Here is an 18,459-nt window from a genome sequence, read left to right as displayed (position 1 = left end):
TTGTTATTTGTTTATGCTTAGATCAGAAGAGAATTCATCAGGAAGCTCGTCAAACAAAACAAGAAGACTGAGTCTCTGTAATCATTACTTGTGTAAGCAGTAATGATTACACTTAACTTGTGGCAGGGCTGAGCCTTGGCACCTCTGGGCTGGGCAGGTCATAGCCCAGCACCTCCAGGCTTACTGCATCAGGCGCAAAAGTAAACATTTGCTTGAGACTTGGCATCTAATACTTGAGCCCCAGCACCCTCTTTCATTACAATATAAGCATTTCATGTAAGTTGTATATTAGGAAGCCAAAGACACTACATGATAATAACAGAACTCTTGACTAATGTTGTCTAGTAATACAGTCTAAGAATGTTCAAGCCAGAGAGTAGCATGTGGCGTGAAAAATCAGATTACGTGGTTTTAGTTCTATCTCTGCAATTGACTCCCAGTGTGACCTTCAGCACAACAGACCTCTGTTTATTTGCATAGAAAATAAGGATAATAACACTCTTGTTGAATGTTAAGTGGTGTCCTTAGAACTCAGGATACCAAAGCATTTCACAAACAGCCATTAAAGTTCTATATATGCAAATGTTGGATGATTATAATAATAACAGCTTATTCATAGACGAGGCCCATTTTTTGAGTAATAGTGTCATTTAAAATATGTATTTCAATTTATCCCATATCTAGGCCACAATCAGGTCATATCTAGCCTCAGAATTTATTGCTTTTTGATTTTTTATTAAATAACAGCTATGTGGTTCGCTTTTGTATAAAATTCCATTTTATAGATAATGGGCCGGATCCTGAGCTGCTGTAAATAGTTACTGCTCTGTTGACTACCAGGACATGTGAAAATCAAAGAAATGCCCTTCCCTTTCCATGATAAGAGGAAGCTCTGTTTGGAGTGGATGTAACACTGTAAGTACTGATGCTGGAACACTTTCTGCAAGAGAAGGATCAGGAAACATGACCACCAGCTGGTGAGATTCTGCCTTAACCTGAACTCACTCCACAGATGTCTCGTGTTTGGTCAATGATGCCTTTTCTACATCTCTCCTGTGCTTGACTTGGGCTCTCTTAGCCACACTGCCCATAAGTGCTCACTTCTCTTAGCTGCTCATGGATGGAGATGTGGTTGCTGAGGCAATATAGGTTCAAGGTTGTAACTCCAAGGCTTTATAAAACACTGTGCCACCGACCCTAACCACAGACAGTGAGCAGCCCTTCCATAAATAGCACTGTGTGAAATGCATCACCTTGGAGCCAGTTATTCACTGTAGACCTTCTTGAAACCCTTGAAATATATTATTTCTCCTTTGTGCTCTTTCAGTCTCTTGCAGCGTACTCCTCTTCTTACTCACATTAAAGCCATTCTTCATCATGATACCAGCCTCCTGCTTTTTCTTTCTTATACAATGGTATAAGAGGATCTCAACGGGGTGGCTATTCACCACTTCCATGACCTCATCCCCCATCTTATAGAAGCGGCATTTCTTTGAAGCTGCACCAGAATCAATAATTGGTCATTGGTCTCCTATTCCTGCTGTGCCCGTCGCAACCATTTTATTTTTACTCTGCACTGTTGCGTTTCATTGTCATAGCCCTTCTCCTCCATCCCCTGAGTAACTTTCTGCGGCTGGAGTGGAGCTGTGCCTGCACAGCCTCCTCTACCTGCAGACCCAGGAGATCCACCACCTCCTGTGTACTCCAGGCAGGAATGTGTTTGCTACATGGAGCCAGCATGCTCAGCTGGGCAGTAGCTGTGTGAGCTGTCCACACCAAGCAAACAGGAAGAGTAACTTCAAAAGTTCCCGGGACTTTAACAGGGGAGGGGCACAAACCTGTGTACCTGGCTGCAGGACAGCAGAGTTCAAAATGGTGACCAGAGTGGTCATGGTGGGCATTGTGGGATACCTCCTGGAGGCCACTTGGGTGATGTAAGCAACACAGTGTCTACACTGCCACTACGTCGATCTAACATCATCCTTAGATTTACTCCTCTCATTGAGGTGGTTTTATTATGTCAGTGTAGCAGGCAAGCTAAAGTGGCGAGAGGAGCATTGCAGTGTGTACACCTCTATTCTTAGGTCGACGTAGCGTAGACATGGCCTAAATATCTTTGTGACTCTGGGCCTGTGTGTAAACATTCGCTCCGGAGCGCCAGGGTCTGTGCACTAGTTAAGTCCCACTTGATCCCTGTAGTAAGAAGAGAGTCAGGTCTGGTAAAATTCTCTAAATCATAAGACAGACATTTCCCCGGTGCTTCCCCTCTTTGTACGAACTAAACCAAATAGGGTGTTGGCTCTTCTTCTTCATAACATATTGATCTTTTCAGTCACTGTTCAGTGCCTACCAAGAGGCGATTGGTTTATTCCTCATGGGCAAGGCCACTACTTCAACTAATACTGTTATTCCCTCCCATACTCCTGAGCTTAGAGAGCTGTCTGGTGTCTCCACACGAGTTATTCCTAACTCCCAACGTGGTTTAATCCATAGTGTTGAATTCATAGTGTCCCTTACTCACAGATGTAAGTATCAGACATTTCAAGCATGATTGGGCTGTGGCTTGTCTAAAGTGGTGGTCCACCCTAAACCCCCTTGAGTCCAGATTTACCACTGTGGGGAAGCCCCTCCTCATCTTCCCCCAGTTGGGTGTCAGCTTCCCACACCGCACATTGTCTCTGGCTCCTGCTGCCTCCCCTGGACCTCCACCGATCATCCTTGGCCCCAGCTTCCTCCCCCATCACCCCACACATCATTCCCGCCCCCTGCTGCCACCCCCAGTCCCCCATCCCCCACATCATACCTGACTTCAGCTGCCTGCCCTGTCCCACCCATCACTCCCAACCCCCACTTCCTCCCCCACACCCCACCTCCTCCAGGCCCCAATGCCTCCCCCCACCATTGCCCCATCTCCCTGACCTCCCTTCTGCCCACCCCTGGCAGGCTAGTGCAGACACGTACTCAAGCAGGGAAATAACTTTCCTTTCTGGTTTAATCCTCATATCACCATAGCAGTGTGTGCAGTGAAGAGGAGTTATTCTCACTGGGGCCATGTGACTGCTGGCGAAGAGGGACAGACTCAGCTGGCTTTCCCGCGCCCGCTCTGGCAGAGACTGTGCTGCCAGCCCGGTATCGTTTCCCTGCTCTGGGCGCCACCTCGTGGGGTACAGCAGGAGTGCTTCCGGCTGGTGCCTTTCCCAGGCCCGTCCCTTCAGCCGCACTCAGCACAACTCCCACCCTGGTAGAAATCTGGGGGGCATGTGACCGACGTGCCACCTCTTAGACAACTGCCCAAGCCCTGCTGCGGGGTCAGGAGCCAAGTGATCCGGAGCCTCCCCTCCCCATCCCCCAACAGCCGAGCCCAGGGAGCCACCACGGCCTCACAGCCAGATTCTCATGGGCCAAAGCAGCTCCGTCGCCCTTCCCACCTGGCTGCCAGGGAGAGTGGCTGATCTTGCCGAGGGGGGGAGGAACTGGGAGAGAAGGACAGAGCCCCTCTCCCTCCCTCCCCCTGCCAGGACAACCGAGGGGGGGCATTTGACCCTCTCATCCTCCCTCCACACATTGTCTCTGGTCATACTTCTGCCACACTGATTCCATCTTGTCTACCAAGAAACAGTTCCTGGAGAAGGAGACATTGTCCATGGCCCTCAAAAAAGAATGTTTGCCCAGACACTGGGCTGTGATGTACTCCCTGTTTGGGACACCATTTGTCCTGCTCACCAATAATGCAGCTTTGAGCTGGCTCCACACAATGCAGGACTGAAATGCCTGCCTCACCCACTGGTACTTGGCATTACAGCCAGTCCGGTTCTGGGTAGAACAAATGAAGATATGAATATTCAATGAGTGCAATGATAGGTCCACTCAAGGGTGGGAGGTATGACAAGTGTTCTACCCCTCTATGGGGTCAGCCTGGAGATCCCAAATAGAACAGCCTGGGTGCAATGAAGAAGACTCCCTGCTCCGCGGTAAGGACTAGTCAAACAGCAAGAGGAACAGGGCCGGCTCCAGACCACAGCGCGCCAAGCGCGTGCTTGGGGCAGCGTCCCGCGGGAGGGTGGCAGGCGGCTCCGGTGGACCTCCCGCAGGCATGCCTGCGGAGGGTCTGCTGGTCCTGCGGCTTCGGTGGAGCATCCGCAGGCATGCCTGCGGGAGGTCCACCAGAGCCGTGGGACCAGCGGACCCTCCGCAGGCACATCTGCGGGAGGTCCACCAGAGCCACGGCACCGGCGACCACCAGAGCGCCCCCCGCGGTGTGCCGCCCTGCTTGGGGCAGCACAAATCCTAGAGCCGCCCCTGAAGAGGAAACTGAGCAGGGGAGAGGAGATTAGGAGTGGAACAGCCTGTAGAAGGGAGTGATCTCCCTCCAGCTCTGGATGGTTTGCCTGAGCACGCACAGGAACTTTGTGTCCCCTTTACTTTGCAGGATCCAGACCTGGAGGTAATGGCCTTTGTGTTCTTACATGTGCTCCTGTCCTGGGACTTCATTCAGGAAAACACACTTCTTTAGACTAAAACAACAAGGATTCCAGTGGCACCTTAAACACTAACAGATTTATTTGGGCATAAGCTTTTGTGGGTAAAACACCTCACTTCTTCAGATGCATGTACTGAAAGTTACAGGTGCAGGCATTATATACAACACATGAAGAGAAGGGAGTACCTCACAAGATTCTCGACCTCAAATTCTCTCTGCCCAGATAAATCTGTTAGTCTTTAAGCTTCTCTCTCAGTCACCCAAACTCAAGGTCTCCATCCACTTATTTTCTTTCAGTCTCAATTTCTTGACACTTTTCACCCCTCCTCCCATTCTGGTTAGCAGAAACTGCAAATGTGCAGCCAGTGTTCAACCTCAACTCCAAAAGCCCTTCTCCAAACTAACCCCTAACTACATGATGTTCTTTTTGAGTAATTCATGGTGGCTGAGTGCGTGCAATATGACTGCAATTAGCTTGATGAAATTCTGGGGTAACACACCACTCAATTCCAGAGTAACATTAGGCACCAAATTAGCTGTGTGAATCTGGGACAGAGTGGCTGGTCAATAAGGAATGGAGCAGAAAAGAAACCCAGAAGGATGATATTATGATTCAGAAGCATTTTAATGTGAATTGGAAGACAAGTACACAGAAAGCGAGAGAAAGAATTCAGAATTAAAATAATATCTCGAAGGTATCAAGAAGGTCTGTACTGAATCAGTAATTCCAAGGTGATGCATTTCACACCAGATGTTCTTCGTTCTTTATCACAGCTGTAGATATTGACAATCAAGTTCTCTCTGCAACCATTTTAAGGTATTACTTTCATTACAGTCAGAACCAAATGAGACACAACACAACTAAAGCCAAGGATGAAACTACTTCTCCAGTAAACAACATATAAAGCAAAGTTGAAAGCAGAAACAAATGGCACATATCCATGAAAGGACTAGAAAATGTAGGGCTTGATTCTCATTGAAACTAAGACCCCTTTGCACCGCTTTGTAAGGAGCCTGCTTCATTTACTGTGTCAGTGTGACCTAAAGGTGCCTTCATGGAATTGAGATTCATGCCTAAAAATATTATTCTAGAAGAAGCAGAGTGTATGGAAGGCAGTAGAGGAAACAGTCATCAGGTGTAACGTAGGCAATATAGATATGGGGCAGATTTACTGAGATGCTGAGCACTCACAGCTCCCACGGGAGTTGAGGTCACTCTGCATTTCTCAAACACATTGCCCATAAACTCATCTGTGAATCTTGCTTAACGTTTCCTGGTCTTTCCACTTTTGGGGTCTATTCCTCCTGGGCGAAACACGGACAACCCTTTCCATAGCCGTACCCCCAGCCCCAATGGCAAGGGGTTGGCCATGTTTCGCCGAGGAGGAATAGACCCGGAACGTGGAAATGCCAGGAAACCTTAAGCAAGATTCACAGATGAGTTTATGGGCAATAGGTCTGAGAAATGCAGAGTGCCCTCAACTCCCATGGGAACTGTGAGTGCTCAGCATCTCAGTCAATCTGCCCCAAATCTATATTGCCTTGGTTACATTCGATGAGTGTTTCCTCTACTGCCTTCCATACACTCTGTTTCTTCTAGAATAATCTGTTTATGCATAAATCTCAATTCCACAAAGGCCCCTTTAGGCCACTCTGACAGTAAATGAAGCAGAGGCTTTATGTTTGGGTGAAAAAACATTTACACTCACTTAAAAAGCCATGTAAAGAGGTCTTTGTGTCAATGAGAATGAAACCCTACGTGTTCTAGTCCTTTCATGCATATGTGCCATTTGTTTCTGCTTTCAGCTTTGCTTTATATGTTGTTTACTGGAGAAGTAGTTTCATCCTTGGCTTTAGTTGTGCTTTGTCTCATTTCATTCTGACTGTGATGAAACTAGTACGTTAAAATGGTTGGAAACAGGACTTGATTGTCAGACTCTACAGCTGTGATGAAGAACCAAGAACATCTGGTGTGAAATACATCACCTTGGAGCCAGTGATTCATTGTAGAGCTTCTTGATACCTTGGAGATATTATTTTAATTCTGATTTCTTTCTGTCGCCTTCTGTGTACTTCTCTTCCTATTCACATTAAAATGATTCTGAAATCATATCATCCTGGGTCCTGCAAAATAAAGTGGACAGAAAGTTCCTGTGCGTGCTCAGGCTAACCATCCAGAGCTGGAGGGAGATCACTCCCTTCTACAGGCTGTTCCGCTCCTAATCTCCTCTCCCCTGCTCAGTTTCCTCTTGCTGTTTGAATAGTCCCTATGGTGGTGCAGGGAGTCGTCTTCATTGCACCCAGGCTGTTCTATTTGGGATCTCCAGGCTGACCCCATAGAGGGGTAATACACTCCTTGTAACACCTCCCCCTTTGAGTGGACCCATCGTTGCACTCATTGAATGTTCACATGTCTTCTTCTGTTCTACTAGGAACTGGTCTGGCTGTAATGATAAGTACCAGTGGGTGAGGCAGGCATTTCAATCCTGCATTGTCTGGAGCCAGCTCAGAGCTGCATTATTGGTGGGCAGGACAAATGGTGTCCCAAACAGGGAGTACATCACAGCCCAGTGTCTGGGCAAACAATTTTTTTGATGGCCATGGGCAATGTCAGCTTATATAATATATGGAGATATACCTATCTCATAGAACTGGAAGGGATCCCGAAAGGTCATCGAGTCTAGCCCCCTGCCTTCACTAACAGGAGCAAGTACTGAATTTGCCCCAGATCTCTTGATAGCCCCCTCAAGGACTGAACGCACAACTCTAGCCTAGGTTTAGCAGGCCAATGCTCAAACCACTGATCTATCCTGGCTTCTTCAGGAACTGTTTATTCGTAGACAAGATGGAAATGGTGGGTCAGAACTACCAGAGGCAATGTATGTGTGGGGGAAGTGGCTGGGAGGGGTCAAATGCCCCCCCACGGTTGTCCTGGCAGGGGCAGGGAGGGAGAGGGGCTCAGTCCTCCTCTCCCTGTTTCTCCCCCCGCTTGACACATTCAGCTGCTCTCCCTGGCAGCCCGGCGGGAAGGGCGACGGAACCGCTTCTGTCTGTGAGAATCTGGCTGGGAGGCCGTGGTGGCTCCCTGGGCTCGGCTATCAGGGGATGGGGAGGGGAGGCTCCAGATCACTTGGCTCCTGACCCTGCAGCAGGGCCTGGGCAGGGGCTTCCTGCTGCCCCTCAGCTGTGGGGCATAGGGGACGAGTGAGCCAGAAACATGCTGGGGGGCAGTGGAGGTGTCTACTCGTTCAGCTCCTGTCTCCAGCAGCTGGGACGGTAGCGGTCCTCCCACTGCCTGGGCGCTGCTGAGTGAGCCAAAGCCCCCACCCCTCCCAGCAACTGAGGAAGAGAAGGACAGAACCCTCCTCCCTGCAGATAATGTGGGGCAGGGAGAGCGCAATGGCCCTGGGCTGGGTGCGGGTGGGGGGAGGGGCTCTGGGCAGGGGAAACACGTGGTGTGGTGACATATCCTCCCCTTTAGATTGTCCTCGCCCAGTATGGGGAGGCACCAGTCGTCTTTACTGCAACACATGGGGTGGAAGGGCCTAAGACTGAATTACATATTGCAAAAAAAATTATGGAGTCATCAAACATTTCTCTACGTACATATTTACATCTTATCTATTTATGTAAAGTTAAAAAGTTTAATCTACTCTCACAACACTCAATTCTTCAAACAGTTGCTTCTGAGTGAGAGGTAGCAGAGGGATGCTAAGCTGTCCTTCTCTTAGGCCTCCTTCCTCTAGGTAGCGCAGTGCTCCTCTGTCTGAGGACGAACACTGCAACATCCCCAGCCTGCTCACCTCTTTCAGCCTTGTGCTCCTACCCTCAGCTCTCCCCTGGCACAGTGCAAGGCCAAGCCCTGATGGTGTTTCCCTCAAGCTGTGGCCTCTACACCACACACCCTGTCTCACTCTGACTGCGCTCTGGGAGGCAGCCAGTTTTTATTATAGGTTTCAGAGTATTTTTTATGTAAAAGAAAACCACTGAGATGTAAAATCCACTGAAATAGAGGAAGTAGTAGTGGGAAAATTATAGTTCCTCTGAGCCGGGCACCCTCCTGACCTCACCCCCCCCCCCCCCCACAGCCCTGACCCCCAGCTCTGAGCCCAGCCCCTGTGAATCGGCCACCCCCCAACCCAAAGCCCAGCTTCCCATCCAGCCCTGGGCAACAGCAGTGCCACCCCCAGGCAGCGACAGCCCATTGGCATCAACCATCACCATCATCATCACCCAGCGACAGCCCATTATGTAATTGCAAATGAATACATACCATTAAAGCATTTAATGTTTTTAAATATGTATTTTGTGTATTTTCAAATTATTAAAAATTAATTTTTGAATGTATTTCACTGGTTAGTATTTGGAAATGTAAAAAATATAGTATTGCAACTTTTTTTTATGGAAGGGGCCCCCGAAATTGCATTGCCCCAGGCCCCCTGAATCCTCTGGGTGGCCCAGGCAGGAGCGCTCCAGCAGGGCTGCGTGAGCAAACTCGCTCCCTGCCATCACCCAGCCCTGGCCACCTCCCCCCTGCCCCCCTTACGAGCCTTGTCCTGGGCACGTGGGGGTCACATGCCCCTGCAGATTTCTGCCAGGGACAGGGTGGGAGTTGGGCTGAAGGGAAGGGCAAAGGGACGTGCCTGAGGGTATGTCTACACTACGGGATTATTCCGAATTTACATAAACCGGTTTTGTAAAACAGATTGTATAAAGTCGATTGCACGCGGCCACACAACGCACAGTAATTCGGCGGTGTGCGTCCATGGTCCGAGGCGAGCGTTAATTTCTGGAGCGTTGCACTGTGGGTAGGTATCCCGAAGCTATCCCATAGTTCCTGCAGTCTCCACCGCCCCTTGGAATTCTGGGTTGAGATCCCAGTGCCTGATGGGGCAAAAATCAATGTCACGGGTGGTTCTGGGTACAGCCTCACCCCTCCCTCCGTGAAAGCAGCAGACAACTGTTTTGCGCCTTTTTTCCTGGGTGAACTGTGCAGACGCCATAGCACAGCAAGCATGGACCCTGCTCAGCTCAATACCGCAATCGTGGACATTTTAAACACCTCGCGCATTCTCGTGCAGTCTATGGTGAACCAGGACCTGCAAAGCCAGGCGAGGAGGAGGCGGCTATGGCAGCGTGGCGATGAGAGTGATGAGGACATGGACACAGAATTCTCTCAAACCGCGGGCCCCTGCGCTTTGGAGATCCTGATGGTAATGGGGCAGGTTCTAGCCATTGAACGCTGATTTTGGGCCTGGGAAACAAGCACAGACTGGTGGGACCGCATAGTTTTGCAGGTGTGGGACGATTCGCAGTGGCTGCGAAACTTTCGCAAGCATAAGGGCACTTTCATGGAACTTTGTGACTTGCTTTCCCCTGCCCTGAACCGCCAGAATACCAAGATGAGAGCAGCCCTCACAGTGGAGAAGCGAGTGGCAATAGCCCTCTGGAAGCTTGCAACGCCAGACAGCTACCGGTCAGTCGGGAATCAATTTGGAGTTGGAAAATCTACTGTGGGGGCTGCTGTGATGCAAGTAGCCAAAGCAATCATTAAGCTGCTGCTACGAAAGGTTGTGACTCTGGGAAACGTGCAGGCCATAGTGGATGGCTTTGCTGCAATGGGATTCCCTAACTGTGGAGGGGCGGTAGATGGAACCCATATCCCTATATTGGCACCGGAGCACCAGGGCACCCAATACGTAAACCGCAAGGGGTACTTTTCCATGGTGCTGCAAGCACTGGTGGATCACAAGGGACGTTTCACCAACATCCACGTGGGATGGCCAGGGAGGGTTCATGACGCTCAGAAGCACTACTCTGTTTAAATGGCTGCAGCAAGGGAATTACTTCCCAGACCAGAAAATAACAGTTGGGGATGTTGAAATGCCTGTAGTTATCCTGGGGGACCCAGCCTACCCCTTGATGCCATGGCTCATGAAGCCATACACAGGCAGCCTGGACAGTGGTCAGGAGCTGTTCAACTACAGGCTGAGCAAGTGCAGAATGGTGGTAGAATGTGCATTTGGCCGTTTAAAGGCGCGCTGGCGCACATTACTGACTCGCTCAGACCTCAGCCAAACCAATGTCCCCTATGTTATTGCTGATTGCTGTGTTCTCCACAATCTCTGTGAGAATAAGGGGGAGACCTTTATGGCGGGGTGGGAGGCTGAGGCAAATCACCTGGCCACTGATTACGCGCAGCCAGACACCAGGGAGATTAGAAGACACACCAGGAAGCGGTGCGCATCAGAGAAGCTTTGAAAACGAGCTTCATCACTGGCCAGGGTAGGGTGTGACTGCTGTGTTTGTTGATGAACACCCACCCCCCTTGATTGAGTCATTCCCTGTAAGCAACCCACCCTCCCCCTTCGATTACAGCTTGCTTATGGAAATAAACTCACTATAGTTTAAAAATCATGTATTCTTTATTAATTCATTATAAAAAGAGGGAGAGAACTGAGAAGGTAGCCCGGGTGTGGTTTGGGAGGAGGATAGGAGGGATGGAAAAGCCCACTAAAAAAATTTCACAGTAATGACAGCCTTCTGGTTGGGCTGTCCACAGGGGTGGAGTGGGAGGGTGCACGGAGCCTCCCCCCACGCATTCTTACACGTCTGGGTGAAGAGGATGTGGAACATGGTGAGGGGTGAGGGTGGTTATACAGGGGCTGCAGCGGCACTCTGTGATCCTGCTGCCGTTCCTGAACCTCCACCAGACACCGGAGCATGTCAGTTTGATCATGCAGCAGCCCCAGAGTTGCATCCCGCCACCGCTGATCTTCCTGCTGCCACCTCTGATCTTCCTGCCGATCTTCCTGACGCCACCTCTCATCTCGGGTGTCCCTCCTGTCCTCACGTTCACTGGCATCTTTCCTGTAATTTGATACCACCTCCTTCCACTCATTCAGATGAGCTCTTTCCTTGCGGGTTACTTCCATTATATCCGAGAACATCTCATCTCGCGTCTTCTTTTTCCTCCGCCTTATCTGAGCTAGCCTTTGGGATGGAGTAGGGAGGTTTGAAAAATTTGCAGCTGCATAAGGGAGGGAAAAAAGGGAGAGAAGTATTTAAAAAGATACATTTTACAGAACAATGGTTATACTCTTTCACAGTGAACAGCACTATTCACCTTACATAGCACATGTGATTTCACTACAAGGTCGCATTTTTCATCTTAATACTGAGTGCCTGCAGCTCTGGGGTTACAGATCTCACAGACACAGGTCCGGGCATCAGAATTCAGCTTGCATGCGGCCATGGTAAGCCACTGTCTTTCGGCTTCTGCAGTGCTTTACCGCATGGCTGGTACCATGAAAGCTCACTGCTAATCACCCCCCTTCACCCCCCCCCCCCCACCGCGTGGCTGTTATCTGGGAAGATCCCTGCTGACCAAACGCTTAAAAAACAATGTTTGATATTTACAAAGGTACACTCACCAGAGGTCCCTTCCATGGCTTCATTGTCTGCGATAGTTGCTTGGGAGGGCTGGGAGGCTAATTCCGTCTGGGTCAGAAAAAGCTCCTGGGGCTAACGGAGTGCTGTGTGCTCTCTGCAATGTCATCTTCGTCAGCTTCCTCATCGTATTCTTCCCCGTCCGCATAATCCTCAGCCATGGCTGAGATTACAACCCCCACCTTGGAATCCACGGACAGGGGTGGGGTAGTTGTGGTGCAGCCCCCTAAAATTGCATGCAGCTCAGTGTAGAAGCGGCATGTTTTTGGCCCTGCACCGGACCTTCCGTTTGCTTCTTTGGTTTTCTGGTAGGCTTGTCTGAGCTCCTTAACTTTCACTCTGCACTGCACTGAGTCCCTGCTATGGCCTTTATCCATCATAGCCTTGGAAATTCTTTCAAATACTTTTTCATTTAGTCTTTTGGAACGGAGTTCTGTTAGCACTGAATCCTCTCCCCAGATAGCGATCAGATCCAGTACCTCCTGAGTAGTCCACGCTGGGGCTCTTTTACGATTCTCAGGAGACTGCATTGTTACCTGTACAGATGAGCTGTGCGTGGTCACCTGTGCTGATGAGCGCTCCACGCTGGGGAAGCAGGAAATGAATTTCAAAAGTTCGCAGGGCTTTTCCTGTGTACCTGGCCAGTGCATCTGAGTTCAGAATGCTGTCCAGAGCGGTCACAGTGGTGCACTGTGGGATACCGCCTGGAGGCCAATACCGTCGATTTGCAGCCACACTAACCCTATTCCAATATGGTAATCCCGATATTAGCGCTACTCCTCTCGTCGGGGAGGAGTACAGAAACCGGTTTAAAGAGCCCTTTATATCGATATAACAGGCCTCGTAGTGTGGACAGGTGCGGCGTTAAGTCGGTTTAATGCTGCTAAAATCGGTTTAAACGCGTAGTGTAGACCAGGCCAGAGAAAGGCACCAGCCAGAAGCACTCCTGCTGTACCCCACGAGGTGGCACCAGAGCAGGGATGTGAGACCGGGCTGGCAGCACTGTCTCTGCCAGACGGGGAGTGGGGAAGCCGGCTGAGTCTGTCCCTCTTCGCCAGCATAGACTCATAGACTTTAAGGTCAGAAGGGACCATTACGATCATCTAGTCTGACCTCCTGCACGACGCAGGCCACAGAATCTCACCCACCCACTCCTGTATCAAACCTGTGTCTGAGCCACTGAAGTCCTCAAATCATGGTTTAAAGACTTCAAGGTGCAGAGAATCCTCCAGCAAGTGACCTGTGCCCCTTGCTGCAGAGGAAGGCAAAAAACCCCAGGGCTTCTGCCAATCTGCCCTGGAGGAAAATTCCTTCCCGACCCCAAATATGGCGATCAGTTAAACCCTGAGCATGTGGGCAAGACTCACCAGCCAGCACCCAGGAAAGAATTCTCTGTAGTAACTCAGATCCCAACCCAGCTAATGTCCCATCACAAGCCATTGGGCATATTTACCACTAGTAGTCAAAGATCAATTAATTGCCCAAATTAGGCTATCCCATTATAACTATTGATCCCTAGGGGAGCAACCACAGAGGGGGACATGACACACTTTGCCAGTCAGTCTCACACCTCTGTTAGAGAGCAGGACTTCCGAGTTCTAATCCAGGCTCAGGGAGGGTAGCACTGCCCTGTGGTTAGAGCAGCAGCGGCCAAGCAGTGTGGCCAAGCAGCTGAGAGCTGCCCCCTGGCTCCAGCTCCACGAGAAGTGCCGCTGTGCAGCCTCTCGGTGCCTCATCAGTAAGATGGGCTGAGCCGCAACTGCCCTTGCGCAGGGTCTGAGGCCTCACTCAGTGCAAGGCACTGCACAGAAACATGGACAGCAGCCACACAGGGGCTCCCGGGTCCCAGCCCAGTGCCCCTTCCCGCAGGCTCCAGGATATTGGGCGGGGAGCCCCCAGCTCCAGTGTGGCACAGCAGGACAGGCAGCCCCCATCATATGGCATGTGCAGCAGCCCAAACAACCCAGCCATCCTGAGAGCTCTGCTTGGAGCACGCCAGGGTAGGGAGGGCACAAGGAGAGAGAAGAGGCAAGACTTGAGCAGTGGCCAGCAGCCACATGGCCCCAGTGAGACTAACTCCTCTTCACTGCACACACAGGTATGGTGATATGAGGATTAAACCAGAAAGGAAAGTTACGTGTCTGGACTAGCCTGCCAGGGGTGTGCAGAAGGGAGCTCAGGGAGATGGGGCAACAATGGGGGGGAGGTATTAAGGCCTGGTGGTGCTAGGGTGTAGGGGAGGGTGTGGGGAAGGCAGTGGGAGCCAGGCATGATGAAGGGGGCGGTAGGCTGGGGGAAGCAGTGGGATCTGGGAGTGATGGGGGAGCCGGGGGAGGCAGCGGGGGCCAGGGATGATGGATGGGTGCTGGGGGAGGCAGCGGGATCCAGAGGCGATGTGGGGGTTGGGTTGCTGGGGGTAGCAGCAGGGGCCAGGAATGATGGGGGACTGGGGGAGGCAGCAGGGACCAGAGGTGATGGGTGGTGTTCTGGGGGAGGCAGCAGGGGCCTTGGGTGATGGGTGTGGGGCCAAAGGAGGCAATGGGGGCCAGGGGTAATGTGGGGGGCTGGGGGAGACAGCGGGAGCCAGGAGTGATGAGTGGGGGGTTGGGGGAAGCAGCAGGGGCCAGAGACAATGTGGGGGGGGGGATTGGGAAAGGCGCAGGAGCCAGAGCGCCAAAATAGAAGTTAATCCAAGGTGTCTCTGGGAGGGCCGGACTTAAGCATGGGCAATGTGGTTGGGGGGAGCCGTGCTCAAGAGGGTGATGCTGGACGGTGCCTTGGCGGTAACTGGGAAGCTGCTCCCTGTGACGAAGTGGGAATGTTCTTGATGTGTTATGTGAATGCTGGGTGGGGAGTATTAACCTGGGAAGGTTGCAGGGGAGTTTGGGACGCCCTGCATTGGGGAAGGGAACGTACCTGGGCATGTAACCTGAGAACCCAGGAGGGGGGTTGGAGCCCAGGTAACACCTCTGCCTGGGAAACTGGACGAAGGACACAAAGGCTGGGGGAGGAGCCGGGGGGAGGCTAAGTGAGAGTCTGTAGGGAGTTTCAGTTGGGCGCTGGCTGGAAAATGGAGAGGGGTGCCCCGAGGGGGCTTGGGCTTCCCAACGGGGCTGTGGCCTCCCTGGGGCCCCCAGATGAACCTAACTAAAAGGGGTCCTGTTGTCTGTACCAGCAAGACCTGTTTTGGACTGTGTTCCTGTCGTCTAAATAAACCTTCTGTGTTACTGGCTGGCTGAGAGTCACGGTGAATTGCAGGAATCCGGGGGTGCCGGATCTAGTCTCCCCACACACTCCATGACACCCCCCACCCCCACTATCTGCAGTTACCAGTTGCCTCCAGGGGCCTGCGTGTGAATATTGACCCCGTGGACCTGCCAGTCTCAGAATCCCAACTTGGCTCCTCTTCGGCCCTTCCCCTTCCACCTGGTGTTCAGAGAGCATCAACCAACCCCCCACTAAGTGTCAATGGAGGGCCAACAGCCCCTGGACATTATTACATCCTCTCCTTCCCTGGGGCTTCAGTAAGGGAGAGACACTTCTTTGGACTAGTTTGTTTTGTCTTTGAATTGCCCTGCTCTGTGCAAGTGGATTGGCTGACACCCAACTGGGGGACGATGAGGGAGGGAATTCCCCGCAGTGGTAAATCTGGGCACAAGGGGATCTTTAGGGTGGCCCACCACTTTACACAGGGCCACAGCCCAATCCTACTTGAAATGTCTGATACTTACATCTGAAACATTATGAATTAAACCATTTTGGGAGTTGGGAATAACTCGTGTGGAGACACCAGACTGCTCTCTAACTTCAGGAGTACAGGAGCGAATAAGAGTATCAGTTGAAGTACTGGCCTTGCCCACATGGAACAAACCAAGTGTCTGTTGGTAGGCACTGAACGGTGACTGAAAAGGTCTAAATGTTCCAAAGAAGAAGAAGAACCAACACCCTATTTGGATTCGGTTGTACACAGAGGCAATAGTGCAAGTAGGGTGGTACTCTCCAGTATGCAGTACCGGCAAGAGATTTTTAGAGGGTATGGTGTACCAGAAAGACTTGGGGCTAGCCCCACCCTCTGTGGTGTGTGTATGCTGCACTCTGCTCCTTAAAAGAGCAGAACACAGCTAGGGAGGGCATTCATTCTTTATATGGCTTTAACAGCACAATGCATATGCTAACAAACTTAAACAAAAACTTTGTTTAAATTTGTTAGCATATGTATTGGTGCTGTTAAATCGGTCAGGAGTCCTGGGGGTGGGGGTGGGGGGAGGTGTTTAAACAGTGTGTTTGATTTTGTTTCTCGCCATTGGTCTGAATTATCCATGACATTCATACTGCATCACATGAAGTCCAAATCATTAGAGAAATGCTTCTACTTGCACTGACCGGAGGATGTTTGGATTCTGATGTCAGCAGGTTTGAAAGTAACTTACAGGACTTACCAGTACTGCTGGAGTCCTGAGGGGGGCGTGGCCTCATCCAGAAGAGGCGTGGCCTCTCGAGATTTAAAGGCCCTGGGGCACCAGCTGTGGCTGGGAGACACAGGGCCTTTAAATCAACCAGGGGCTCCCAGCTGAAGAGGTGGCTGGGAGCCCCCTGGGGCTCAGGGCTCCGGCTGCTGGGGGGAACCCTGAGCTTTGCGGGGCTGGGGCAGGGATTTAAAGGGCCCAGAGCTCCTGCTGCTGAGGGGAACCCAGAGCCCTTTAAATCCTGGCCCCTACCTGGCCGCCGGAGCCGCTGCCGAGATTCAAAGGGCTTTGGGCTGCCTGCAGCTGTCGGGAGCTCTGAGCCCGTTAAATCCTGGCCCCAGCCTAACCACCAGAGCTGCAGCCGGGACTATATTTTTGTATAATTTTTTTCGACAGACAGGTTGGAGCCAGGACTCTAATTCTCCCCCTATTGCTCTTCACCTTTACGGCTGGCGGGGTGCACACCTGAATGATCGATTACTTGATACATATGGTGTACTATTGAGCAGTGTTTTTAACCATCATAGTGCATGTTTTCCCCCTTTCACAATTCTTCACCAAAAATGTTATGCTAATAAGAAGCACAATACGCCGTGTTCACTGACAATACAACAATTAGCATAGCATATGCAGGGAACTGATGGGCAGGATCCCCTGGGAGAATAACATGAAGGGGAAAGGAGTCCAGGAGAGCTGGCTGTATTTTAAAGAATCCTTATTGAGGTTGCAGGAACAAACCATCCCAATGTGTAGAAAGAATAGTAAATATGGCAGGCGACCAGCTTGGCTTAACAGTGAAATCCTTGCTGATCTTAAACACAAAAAAAAAGCTTACAAGAAGTGGAAGATTGGACAAATGACCAGGGAGGAGTATAAAAATATTGCTCAGGCATGCAGGAGTGAAATCAGGAAAGCCAGGTCACACTGGAGTACTGTGTCCAGTTTTGGGCCCCACACTACAAGAAGGATGTGGAAAAATTGGAAAGTGTCCAGCAGAGGGCAACACAAATGATTAGGGGGCTGGAGCACATGACTTATGAGGAGAGGCTGAGGGAACTGGGATTATTTAGTCTGCAGAAGAGAAGAATGAGGGGGGATTTGATAGCTGCTTTCAACTACCTGAAAGGGGGTTCCAAAGAGGATGGATCTAGTCTCAGGGCCGGCTTTAGGCCAATTCCCCCGAATCTCTTCCCTGGCTAGAGGCGCTCCGGGCGGCTCTCCGGGTCTTCAGCAGCACTTCGGAGGTGGGTCCTTCGCTTGCTCTAAGTCTTCGGTGGCACTTCGGCGGCGGGTCCTTCAGTGCCGCCGAAGACCTGGAGCGAGTGAAGGACCCGCCGCCGAAGTGCCGCCGAATACTCGGAGCACCATGTTTTTTTACATGTGTGGGTTTTTTTTTTTGTCATCCCTGCCAGGGCCCCGTCTAAACTGTTTGAATTGGGCCCAGCACTTCCTAAAGCTGACCCTGTCTAGTCTGTTCTCAGTGATTGCAGTGGGGGAGGCTTAGGTTTTATATTAGGAAACACTATTTCCCTAGGAGGGTGGTGAAGCACTGGAATGGGTTACTTAGGGAGGTGGTAGAATCTCCATCCTTAGAGGTTTTTAAGGTCAGGCTTGACAAAGCCCTGGCTGGGATGATTTAGTTGGGGTTGGTCCTGCTTTGAGCAGGGGATTGGACTAGATACCTCCTGAGGTCCCTTCCAACCCTGAGATTCTATGATTCGCTGTCACCAGTGAGGGGAAATCTGGCACAACCCATCTGTAATATGCTGCTAGACCCAGGAAAGAGCATACCTGTGTTTTGGTTCTTGGGCTGTGGCTCTGGGCTGCTACTCTGGCCCTTCTGCTCAGCTCTGGGCTGCTGCTCTCTCCCTGATTATACTGCCCTGGCAGCCCCAGGTCACATGGAGGATGGGCTCTCGACCCCCTTATTGACCTGCCTGCATAGGCGATGTGTGTGGGGTGGGGCAGTGAGGTCAGTCCCCCCCACCCGCCTCCAGATTTCTACCAGGGTGGGAGTTGTGCTGAGCGCGGCTGAAGGGACTTGCCTGGGAAAGGCACCAGCTG

The sequence above is a fragment of the Mauremys mutica genome, chromosome 17 (genome assembly GCF_020497125.1).
Source record: "Mauremys mutica isolate MM-2020 ecotype Southern chromosome 17, ASM2049712v1, whole genome shotgun sequence".
NCBI classification, from domain to species: Eukaryota; Metazoa; Chordata; order Testudines; family Geoemydidae; genus Mauremys; species Mauremys mutica.
The sequence above is the reverse complement of the archived record's forward strand: the minus strand, read 5'-3'. Positions refer to the sequence as shown.